The 12,840-nt window shown below is 42.4% G+C and overlaps 1 long non-coding RNA gene across 1 annotated transcript; it reads left to right on the forward strand.

The window, feature by feature from the left end:
- Positions 1 to 2,478: 2,478 nt before the first annotated feature.
- On the forward strand, positions 2,479 to 4,492 carry LOC117196846 (uncharacterized). The gene is made up of 3 exons (XR_007478827.1): positions 2,479 to 2,864; positions 3,711 to 3,858; positions 3,951 to 4,492. It is a non-coding gene; the product is annotated as an uncharacterized LOC117196846 (long non-coding RNA).
- The last annotated feature ends 8,348 nt before the right edge of the window (positions 4,493 to 12,840 follow it).

Raw genomic sequence — 12,840 nt, forward strand, 5'->3', positions numbered from 1 at the left:
TTTTGGCTGCCTTGGGTCTTCGTTGCTGCGCGTGGGCTTTCTCTAGTTGCGGCGAGCGGGGGCTACTCTTTGTTGAGGTGCCCGGGCTTCTCATTGCGGTGGCTTCACTTGTTGCAGAGCACAGGCTCTAGGCGCACAGGCTTCAGTAGTTGTGGCACATGGGCTCAGTAGTTGTGGCTCGTGGGCTCTAGAGCGCAGGCTCAGTAGTTGTGGTGCATGGGCTTAGTTGCTCCACGGCACGTGGGATCTTCCCAGACCAGGGCTCGAACCCATGTCCCCTGCATTGGCAGGCAGATTCTTAACCACTGTGCCACCAGGGAAGTCCCTGTTGAGAATTTTTGCATTCATATTCATCAGGGATATTGGCTGTAGTTTTCTTGTAGTGTCCTTGTCTGGTTTTTGTATCAGGGTAATACTGTCTTTGTAAAATGAGTTGGAAATGTTCTCTCCTCTTTTATTCTATGGAAGAGTTTGAGAAGATTGCTACTAATTCTTTTCAAATGTTTGGTAGAATTCAACAGTGAAGCCATCTGGTCCTGGTCCTTGTTGGGAAGTTTTTGATTACTGATTCAATCTCCTTACTACTAATTAGTCTGTCTAGATTTTCCTTTTTTTCATGATTGAGTCTTGGTAGGCTGTATATTTCTAGGATTTCATCCACTTCTTCTGAATTGTTCAATTTGTTCATAGTAGTCTCTTATGATCATTTCTATTTGTGTGGTATCAGTTGTGATGACTCCTCTTTCATTTCTAAAGTGGCATTGGATAGTCAGCCCTCTGTATCTGCAGATGCAAAACCTGCAAATATGGAGAGCTAACTGTTCTCCAAAGATAACTCATTAATTTTAAAAAATAGAATTTTGAACTCATATACTTAAACCTGTTTGAGGGGTTCCAAACACTTGCAATTATTTTCATTTTTGAAGCCCAAATTGTATTTTCTTTGACCAGCGAAAGCCTCTTTACTTTGGTTCCTGATTCTTTTTGGCAAAATCCTAGTAGTATTTGATAGCTTCCTTGCTATCTAGAAAGACAAGATGTTCTAGGCTTATCTTATACATTTCCTTCCCTAGACCTGAAAGTCAGCTGTTTTTGTCAAGAAGTACTAGCTTCTTTTAGTGGGAAACAGTGTTTCAATTTGAAATCTGATACTAGGTACTATGGTCTGAATTGTGTCCACCCACTTCCCCAAATTCATATGTTGAAGCCCTAGCCCCCAATGTGACTGTATTTGGCAACAGGACCTTTAGGAGGTAACCAAGGTTAAAAGAGTTCATAAGAGTGGGGCCCTAGTCTGATGACCAGAGAGTTCTACTATGGGAGGACAAAGCAGGAAGGTGGCCATGTACAAGCCAGGAAGGGAAGTGAATCAGCCAGCGCCTGGATCTGGGACCTCTGGCTTCCAGAGCTGTGAGAAATCATTGTCTGTGGTTTAAGCCACCCAGTCCGTGGTCTTATTTTTTTAATGGCAGCCTGAGCAGACTAATACTCTAGGGGTGCTTGTTGCTCCTGGATTGGTGATTACTTCTAGCTTCTTTAACGGACAAGGCCAAGCAAACTTTATTCCACATCACACAGTTTACAGCCCCGGGATAAAAACGCTGAAACTACCAACTAGATTATATAATAGAATATTTTTGTCACTAAACACTAATTCACTAAAAAGTGATTTAGTTATAATCACTAAAAGGTTGAAAGCTTTTCCCTATACTTTCCCCAGATAGCTGTACTGTATTTTTAGGGAGCATAGAATTGCCATTACACAATGTTCTCTCCCTTTTAATCTTCATTTAGACTTACTTTTACAAGTAAGCATGGGCTTAATGCTCATCACCCATCTTTTATTTTTCTATGCATCTGGTGCCCAGGATCTTGAGTTTTCCTCCAGCCTTACTGACGTGTAATTGACAAGTAAAACTTGTATTTATTTATTTATTTTTAATTTAATTTTTTTTTTTTTGGCTGTGCCACATGGCATGCGGGATCTTAGTTCCCTGACCAGGGGTTGAACCTGTGCCCCCTGCAGTGGAAGTGCAGAGTCTTAACCACTGGACCACCAGAGAAGTCTCCCAAACCTGTATTTATTTAAAGTGTATAATATGTTAATTTAATATATATACAATATTTATATCTGTATCTATACTGTGAAATGATTACCACAGTCAAGCTAATCAACACATGAATCACTTCACATGGTCATCTTTTGTGTATGTTCTGAGAACACTTAAGATTTTCTTTCAACAGTCCTTGTATCATTCTCTCGCTAATCAATTTAGTCACCTGAAACAAATTCTCTTAAAGAGTCCTCAAGGAGGCCTCATGAGAACCATACTCCCTGTGTTCTTGACTTGATAACAGGAATATCACAAAAGTGATGCTGGGCTCTTCCCCTTGGATCGCATCCGGTAGCAGGTGGTGTTAATTTCGTCCATCTCTTTTGCATTACGCAGGCCTCTCACTGTTGTGGCCTCTCCTGTTGCGGAGCACAGGCCCCGGACGCGCAGGCTCAGCGGCCATGGCTCAAGGGCCCAGCCGCTCCACGGCATGTGGGATCTTCCCGGATCAGGGCACGAATCCGCGTCCCCTGCATCGGCAGGCGGACCCTCAACCACTGCGCCACCAGGGAAGCCCCCACCTCCACTCCTATCAGAAAAGATAAGCAGAAGCATTTTGCCCTCACCTGGGAGGAATAAAGGATGACCTTTACAGTTCTGTCTCAGAGCCTCGCCAAGTCTCTTGCTCTCTAGCACATATAGTCTAGAAGGACTTGACCATCCTGATCTCCCACAGAACATCATGCTGGCCCTTGACATTGATGACATTTTTCTAGTTGCATCTGGAAGATGGAATTACAAGGCACTCTGGTAAGATGCATGTGTGCTAGAGGGTGGGAGCTCAAAAGTGCTTGCTCTATCAATGAAACTTCTAGGGTCCTGTGGTCTGGGGCATATTGGAACAGCCACTGTTTTTTTGTTTTTTGTTTTTATTGCGGTATAGTTGCTTTACAATGTTGTGTTAGTTTCTGCTGTACAATGAAGTGAATCAACTATATGTATAATTATACATCCCCTCCCTCTTGGACCTCCCTCCCACCCCTCCCGCATCCCACCCATCTAGGTCACCACAGAGCACTGAGCTGAGCTCCCTGCGCTATACAGTAGGGTCCCACTAGCTATTTATTTTACACATGGTAGTGTATATGTGTTGATCCTAATCTCCCAATTCATCCCACCCCTCCTTCCCCGCCCCCATATCCACACGTCTGTTTTCTACATCTGTGTCTCTTTTCCTGCCCTGGTTCTTCTGTATCATTTTTCTAGATTCCACATATATGCGTTAATATACGGTATTTTTTTTCTCTTTCTGACTTACTTCACTCTGTATGACAGACTCTAGGTCCATCCACATCTCTACAAATGACCCAATTTCATTCCTTTTTATGGAACTGTTAAGCGAGGCACATGCTGCACCTCGCACTGCTCTCCACAAAGGAAGGACATGCTGTTTGTGGGCCTCTTTGGATTTTGGGGCTTCATATCTGACGTTTGGCCGTGCTGCTCTGACTCAAGCACTGGCTAACCCGTTAGGTCGCCAGTTTTGAGTGGAGACCAATACAAGAAGCATTGGCAGAGGTCCAGTCTTCATTTCAAACTGTCCCACAAATTTCACTGTAAAATCCAGCAGACCTAAAATTATTGTATCTCTGGCAGACAGAGATGCAACCTCCAGCCAGCTCCCATACGAGACCCCAGGGCAAGGCCATGCCTGTTCCGTGAACAACGATTCTCTATTTGAAAATACAGTCAACTTGCAGCTGGGCCCTGGTAGAGACGAGATGTCTGACTTACAGGACACCAAGTGAGTATGCAGCCTGAACTACTGACCTTGAACTGAGTCTTAACTGCTTGACTAAACTACAACACTCATAATACAACTAAATTCAACTACAGAGCAGCATGACAGTGTAGGATGGAAACAGTATCCATGAGGTCAAGCCTGAACACGCCCAGAAGGCCCAAGTGTTTCAAGTTATCTATGGCTGTGCAAGAAAATGCCCAGAACTTCGTGGTTCAAGACAAGCACTTATTTATATGTCGATTCTAATCTCCCAGTTTGTCCCACCCTCCCCTTCCCACCCTGTGTCCACACGTCTGTTCTCTGTGTCTGCGCCTCTATTCCTGCCATGGAAATAGGTTCATCTGTATATACACTACCATGTGTGAAATAGATGGCTAGTGGGACCCTGCTGTATAGCACAGGGAGCTCAGCTCGGTGCTCTGTGGTGACCTAGATGGGTGGGATGGGGGAGGGGGTGGGATGGGGGAGGGGGTGGGAGGGAGGTCCAAGAGGGAGGGGATATAGGTGTACATAGAGCTGATTCACTTCATTGTACAGCAGAAACTAACACACTGTAAAGCAATTATACTCCAATTAAAAACAAAAACCAAGGGCTTGTTATTTCTCATGATTCCATGGGCTGAGAATTCAGGCAGGACTTGGCTGGGCAGTTCATCGTCTCCATGCTGTGAGGTCATGAATGTGCTCAGGCTGGATCATCTGAAAGGGCTTCCTTCACATGCTGGGCTCTTCAGGGCTCCTTCACACGGCCACTCTCTTGCCACGTGGCTGATTTGGGTTTCCTCACAGCTTTGTGGTCTGTCAGGGTAGCTGGACTTCCAACCTGGTATGTGGCTTCCAAGAGAGTAAGAGTGGAATTGCCAGTTCTCTGAAGCACTAGGCCTAGAGCTGCCACTTCTGCTGTAAGGACTTGTCAAAATGAATCAGAAGGCCAACTCAGATTCATGGGAGAAAGGAAACTAGAGTTTAGGACCAGCAAAGAAAATGTGTCCCTTGATCTGCTTCACTATTTCAGGACAGAATAGCAACTCGTGGCACTTCTGACACAGAATTGAGGTCCAGGAGGCCCCGGAGTGGAGAAGAGGGGAACTTGTTAGCCAATGGGGGAATTCCTTAAACGTCTGCATTGAAAACCAATCGAATGGTACCTCCTGAGGACCTCTGGAGCTGGTCTGGGCCCAGGGGATGCTCTGAGCCTACGGGCCCCTCGCTGAAGCCGGTCTTCGGTGATGGAGTTTTTTCTGCTGATAGTGGGAGACGTGGCTCCACAGCACAGACGCAGTTCTGGCTTTCTTCCGGGAGGGGGCAGTGCAGGCCACACCGCAGGCCGAGACACCGCGGCTCCCTGACAATCCGCTCCTGACTCTAGCACAGGGTCGCTCCAAACAAAGCCGAGGCGGTTCGGCCTTAAACCTCCGTCGGGCGCCGGGCTGAACTGCTAAGAGGTGAAAAACCTGTGAGAACTCAGAGAAAGCCCGCTTGACAGTCTACACTCTACATGATTATCAAATCAGTTTCCTTGCTCATGAGATTTCTGTTAACTTTTAACACGTGATTGAGACTGTCTGTACTTAGAGTAACCAAAGCTGTGGAACACATGAGATGCTTAGGGTTACTATCTGAGACCTAACTTGGGTATCTCCTGACTTTAATATGTTTTCGTATCAGCCTTCTCAGTATTCAATACATCTCAGTTTTATCTAGTGCTGGGCATTTTTTTAAATGTGGAGGATAAATGAAAAATAGACATTTGTTTAACTGTAATCCCTCCCCCCGCTTTTGTTGTTGTTGAAAATTATAACTGAGATCATTGAGGAATCACTGTCCAGTGGGAGGTATGGTGAACTTGGACTCAGAAGACCTGGGGCTGGACTCGGGTCTGCAAAGTCATTAGCTGTGCATGGGGTCCTCAAGTAAACCACTTACCCTGATTCCTCATCTGTGAAACAGAAACGATGAGATATGTCCTTTTTTCATTCACAGGACTTTGTGACGCTCCCATGAAGCAAGGTATTTGGAACTTTTCTGTACATGGAAGTGTTCTGCACATGTAAGGTATTGTTGAATTACACTTTATACTTTTGAACTTAAATGTTTTTGAGGAAAAATGATAGAGGTTAATTGTAGAACAATTCAAACAATACTCAAAGCTACAGAAAGGAATGTAAATCCCTCAAAATTTCACTATCAAGGAATTATCACTGTTAACATTTGAACATGTCTTCAGACAACTCTGCATGTACATATATACACATGTATATAAACAATGTTTCAAAAATTGAATTGTATTATACATTCTGTTATTTAAATGCCTCCCCCCACACCCTCAACATTGCATAATAGCCAATATTTATGAATCTATAATAATGCGTCAGGCTTTGTCTAAGCCTTTTAAGTGAGCCCTTATTTAATCTCAGAGCAGTGGCATTGAGTGTGTACTTTTTTGTCTGAGTATGTACTTTTATTGTAAAGACAGGAAACTGAGGTTCAGAGAAGTGAAATAACAGATTTTCCGATTTCCTGCCATTTTAAGGAATCTTACAACAAACATATTTGCTTCTGCTTACAGCTTTTCCCACTTTTAGTATGTCTTCAGCATTCTGTTTGTTAGTAGACAAATCAAGAGGGCTGCTTGTTCCAAAATGTCAATTCTCACACCTACAAATCTCTAGGGGAAGAGACATGGGTTGAGAATTTTTAAACAAGCTGTCCTTGGAGGTTGTTATATGTACAATCATGTTTGAGAACCACAACCTTGGTTTAAATTCCTAGATTGGGATTGCTGGATCGATTTTGAACTTGAGACATAATGCCAAACGGCCCTTCAGAAATGTCAACCAGTTTCCATTCCCACAAACCGTGTGTGACTAATTTAGGCTCTTTTGTTTGGATCTCTCTGTATTCCACAATATTACCTTGTACATTGCTTCCTAGTTTGTCGTCAGGACAGTAACGTACTTGTAGGCTGTTTAGCGCACGTGTGTGTGCACCCACTAAAGTTTCAATTTGAGGTTGAGCACTTTTCTTCAAATATGTTAATTATTTTGAGGTTCAGGAGGCTTTCTGCATATTCTGTTTAATGATACCCTCTCTTTCTCTCTCATCTCTTCAACACCTTGCCTCGTGTGCTGCTCTCTGTCTGGTCTCTAAGCCGTTGTCTTCGGGGCTGTAAAACCTACTTTTCTAAAATTATAGTGGATAAATGAAGGTATAAACTCTGCACAATTAGTACCTCCAGATGGAAAACAAATTCTCGTTCTTTCCACAAGAAGTCAACTACAGTCTACCCTCTGGCCCCCGTTGGATCCCCCTAGTTTATCCTATTCTTAATCTAGAGTCCTTCTGCTGAATTCTCCAAAGTCTTAATCCTACCAACTTCCAGTCTCCCCATGTCAGAACTAAAATCCTTCCCCTTAGCTACGTAAGCATCGTTCCTTTACTGAACTCCAGATTTTGTAAAGCAAGATTCTCCTCGTACTAAAGTTCTAAATAAAACTCTTTTTCTCCTTTTCAAAAACTATCTTCCTCCTACCTAGGAAACTAGATTTCTTTGAATTTCTTTGTCCTCAAAGTAAAGAGCTATTTCCTCTCCTAAAGGAGACAGAAAGATTTTTTTTTCTTTTTGACTAATTCATTAACAACTAACCTTTGACAATTAAGATACAGACATCTTACAAGGTATACACAGCAGCCTAAGAGGTCATGTACCCTGGAATATTTAGTAGGAGGGTGGGTCATCTCAGACTTAATATAAAGTTTACATTAGTCAGTTTATGACAATTATTATTTCTAATTGTTGTGTCTTAAAAACAACCTTTAAATCTATGCAGAGAATAAAGCTGTGTAAAACTAGACATAGGTAGGTTATCTGTATTTCATGTTGCCCAAAAAAATATAAAAATGTCTTTTTCTTCTAATACATTTATGCAAGTGGGAGCTTGCATTCTAATACAGCTTTCTGAACCAAATCATTTTATAAACCCTTTTGGATCAGAGGATGTTAAATCCATGAAAGAGAACATGAATGTGAAAGGAAAAATGGGTTAATACAAGCAGAATGTTGGGCTGGGGACCTGAAACTTTCTCTTCCCTTCTCTGAGCATTTGTTTCTCCCTGGGGCTGTCTCTATGTGATCTGGAAAGATAGTGAGCTGAAATTCCAAATATTCTTTGACAATTTCACATGAGACTGAAAAAAATAAAAGGATTGTATGGTTTTGATTTTATAGAGAAGCATTCTGTGCAACAGCGATTTAAAGAAAAAGCTGTATTCGCCTTTATTTGGTCATTCAAATAATGTATCAGATTTCCCGAAAATGAGGACACAGGCGAACAGGAATGCTAGTAAATTCCAGGAGAATAAACACTATTCGGTGATTTCTAGTACTGCTGATTTTATTTTTCAACATTTAACAAACACCAGTCTGGCTTAGTTCTGGCGTGGTCTCAACCTTGAGAATGTAGAATTCAAATGAGCACAGAATTGTCTCAGAGACATGGCTACGCCATCTTCATACCCATGACATTTTGGACTGAAGATCTGTCAGAACCCCTCCCAAACATTAACTGATAAAAATCAAAACCTCCTTCAGGAACTGATTTCAGAAGAGAAAATTAAAACCTTTTGAGCTATATCCACTTACTGTCTACCCTGAGAAAACAACCCATTGTTCTGCTGTACAAATGACTAATTTGACTAATTTTTTCCCCTGGCTTGGCAGAATCTTTTATTGAAATGATTGAAATGACCAGATGTTTCTGCAGCTTATGTAGACATAATCTAAGAGACTCAATAATTGACTTAAGTAAACGTATCAGGATGTGGACTGGCAATAGAATTTGAGGATTCTCTGTTCTGTGATGACTTCAAATCCCTTTTTTAAAAGGCAGGCTGCTTGTGTAATTGAAATGCGCAGAGATTGGCACCATCTCAGTCATTTACTTTAGTAATTTATAGCCTATTTAGATCTGAGCATCTCTGTAACTTTTGAAAGAAAGCAAGGAAAAGCTTCAGTATTAGAGACCTATAAAAATTGTCTGTGAGGCTGTCTGCTCAAAGTGAAATGAAATACTTCTCTGCAGAAAAATCCCCAGATGAAAAGATTGCAGCAGAATTTCATTTGACTCAGATGATCTAGAAAATGATACAATTGCATTTTCCTTAAGTTTTTGAGTGTTTTTATGAGAAAGTTTAATGCCAGAATTCTCCACGTTGTTTTTTGATTCTCCATTTTGCTTGAGCACAATTGCTGTGTTGTAATCTCTAGTGAAGATAAAAATATTCATTATAAATAACTCACCGAGGTCAACTTTCTCTTAAAAGCCTATCACCAGAAGAAAGATTTCAAATTGTGGTTTATTCCTTAGAAAAGGAAACAGTCTGCACATCTTTCCATGTCTAAAAGCCTGCTAACCTAGGCTGAGCGTGGGACGGAAAGATACAACAGATGTCAAACTTTGGGCTGGACGACTCACTTAGCCTCGGTTTTCTTTTCCCTCCTCTAAGATTAAAGATTCCTCTTGAATTTGTTTAGTAAACAAGGTTTCCGAATGTTTCTTATTTCCCTTTTTTTCCATTGTCCTTTCCTACCCCTCTCTTTATTCCTGTATTAAAGAAAAAAACGTTTATAGAACCTAGGCACAGGCAGGCGTGCACACGCTGCCCCCTACACTTAGACCTAAGTGGGTGAATAGCACCTGTGTCCAAGAGTGCATACAAACTTCCTTTTCCTTAGAGCTTGGAGAGCAGAGACCATTCCATTCTGGTTGGCACTCTGCACCCAGTGCTCTTGGTAAACATTGTTCTCTATTAGCATAATAACAATCACACCAGCAAGTTAATCATTCGAGCGTTGTTTTTCCTTCGTATGGTCAGAGGCAGACTGGCTCCACGAGTCTTCTCCTGCGCTGGCTGACACAGGAACCTTCTTGTCCTTGATAACAGCCCATGCCAACGACAGACTGACTGCTCATTTTCTTTGCAACCCTGCCTCGCTGGGTTCATTGCTGCTGGCCGGCTGTGTTAGGGCGGATTACAGAGAATTCACATGAAACCTAATCGAGGCCTGCGTGATGCAGAGAAGAGAATAAAAATGCTTTACGAGATGATTTGGATGAGATGTCACCCAGTGGGTGCAGGATCATGGCGGGTTTCTTCTGCAGACAGAAGCCATAACAACGATATATGAGCCATTCTCTTGTGAAGTGCTGGTTAGAATGATTGACGCCTGCAGATGTGCTGAGTCTGTGGCTGCAGGTGCCAGATGTTGAGTAGCACTTAGGGACGCTTGGTGGCCAGGGCCATTTCCTTCGGTTAACGATAGTCCCTCACTCTAACGCCAGCTCCTCTCACTCTTTATTTCTTGGTTGATTCTGGGTTCTAAACATTGAACAAAAACCAATCCCAAACACATATGAAACAGCAGTGGCTCTGATGCTTTTTTAAAAATGCAGTTTTATATGGTGATGGTTTTTGAAAGAGAATTGCTTCCCATGTTCTGAACATTGAACAAAAACCAAACACATGAAACAGCAGTGGCTCTGATGCTTTTTTAAAAATGCAGTTTTATATGGTGATGGTTTTTGAAAGAGAATTGCTTCCCAGGTTCTGAACACTGAACAAAAACCAACCCCAAACACATGAAACAGCAGTGGCTCTGATGCTTTTTTAAAAAGGCAGTTTTATTTTGTGATGGTTTTTGAAAGCGAATTGATTATTTTATTGAACTCAACGTGAAGGCAGTGGGAAGCCTGGCATTTCATGAGTTAGTGCGGTGCACACAATCTTCCATGGAATCCTCCAGTAAAGCTGAGTTGGCTATCGTCACCCCATGTTGTGGTTGAAGACCAGAGGTCAGGGAAATTACTAAGTGATTGGGCTGGGAATGGAACACAGGTTCGCCTGACTCAAAAGTTCTTTCCACTTGCCCCAGGCAGCCAGGGCACTGCTCCATGACATGTTCAAAGTGATTCTCCTCTCTTGTGGAAGCTTTCTCATTAGTGAGGGGTATCATGTACAAAAAAAAAAAAAAAAAGTCAAAATCAGTGATACTCCAAACATCAATATCCATTTCTACAATATTATGGAAAAGATAGGAGTGATTCAATTTTATTTTCCTGGCTATATCCAATGGGATAATTGAGACACACAGGCAGAAGTAAGGCTGTTTCATGTCAGGATAGCACAATTTTAAAAGGGAAATAATCAGCAAAACAAATGGCTTTTTAAAAAAATTTTTTAACGAATGGTTTTAATCTGTATACCAAGCTTCTAAAAAGTTGGAAACTTTTGGATGATTTACTGCATTTTCACTCTTCACATAACTGTTAGGTGCTTTGTAGATACAGCCATCGTCTTTTTTTTTTTTCTGTAAACTTTTGCTCCAGAAAGATGTTTTGAGAAAGAAAGACCTATTCAGACATTTCCAAGCCCATTTGTCAAGTGGATTACATTTGTGCCCTCTCTTAAAAAGATGCTTTACAGTGTATGAGAGCAGTTTTTGTAAATTAATATCATCATTAAAAATAAGCTGGCTTTCTTCTCTTCCTTCAACTTCTTGTTGTGCAAGTCTGCGGTGCTGGGCTCCACAGGCAGGAGTTTTGGCATGGCCCTGGGGCCCAGGGGAATATTAACTTACAAGGCTTTCCCTATTTTGTTTTTACATGTCTGAAACCATTTCAAATCTTAGCAACTGAAATACAAGTTATTAAACACACTTTACTGGAGTGTAAGGAGGGCTTCCGCTCCACTCCCCCCACTTGTAGAAGATGATTGCAAATGAGTTCATGTATTCGGAAGACTTGTGCCCCGGCCGCTTCTGACATCTACCTCGACACAAAGCCCAGGATTATAAAAGGATAGTTACACAAAAAATGAAGCTGAGCTCATTTACCTAGGGTTAGATCCTATTTAAATGCCATCCTAGGGTTTTTAAATACCATTTTGCTTTAATAAATTTCATGTGTTCTAGTTGAATGGAGACACTGGCTGTCAGCTGAAATGGGAAAGAGTGATTCTTTGGTTTCTAGTTGTCAGAACCTTTTAACTTTGCACAGGTGTCTTTGCCTCCTTCCTTCTGGCTGGGCTCTATCCCCAGGAATCAGGCGCCGGATGGGGGAGGGGAGCTGATCTCCTGAAGCCTCCTGGTGATGTTCATTTTTATCCCCTTCCATTCCTGCCTGAGCAAGCGTGGCTGGGTACAGACAGGTCTGTTCCTCTCCATGTGTGTTCCTCCCGGTAGAGGGGCAGACACTGCCGGGGTACAGTCACAGGAGGCTGGGAAGTGTCTGTGGGTCTCCAGCAGCTGGAAAAGGTTTGAGGCTCTTAGGCAGATGTTTGCTGTTTCAGCCACTTCATTAATGTTGGAAACAAAACCCCTGACTATTCCTGACCAAAGCCCCACTTCATGATTGACAGCTGGGGTGTGCTTCTTCCCACGAAAGCCCTTTACAGTCTGAGATCAGGAGAGAGGGAGTGAAAAGAGAGAGATGAGTGCAAAATGGGAATTGGGCTGGATGCCGTTACTGAAAAACCAAAAATATAAAGGAAAGAGAGGCTCATTTAAGGAGAAAGACAAATGTAGTACAACTAGTGAAGATCTGAAGTCCCACCGTGTGCTCGGGTCTTACACACATTATATAATTATCCCAGCTTTCATGCATTAATTTATTCATGACGGGTACTGAGAACCTACTATGTGCCAGTGCTATGCTGGTATTGGTGATACAAGACGAATTGTCCAGTGGGTGAAAGAAATATGCAGAAGGCAATAATACAGTAAAGGAACCTCTAAGATAGAGGTAGGAACAGCAAGGACAGCCTTGGGGAGTGTGGGATCTTTCCCAAAGGAGGTGACATTTGAGATGGGCCTTGAATTAGTTTTCCAGGCAGCGAAGGAGGGAGGGGATGGGGTGCCGTGGGCATTCCCACTGAAGGGAAGAGCCGTGTAGCCATGGATTATGAAAGGCTAACCTTGTGAAGTAC

This window comes from Orcinus orca, chromosome 8, assembly GCF_937001465.1.
Source record: "Orcinus orca chromosome 8, mOrcOrc1.1, whole genome shotgun sequence".
Lineage (NCBI taxonomy): Eukaryota > Metazoa > Chordata > Mammalia > Artiodactyla > Delphinidae > Orcinus > Orcinus orca.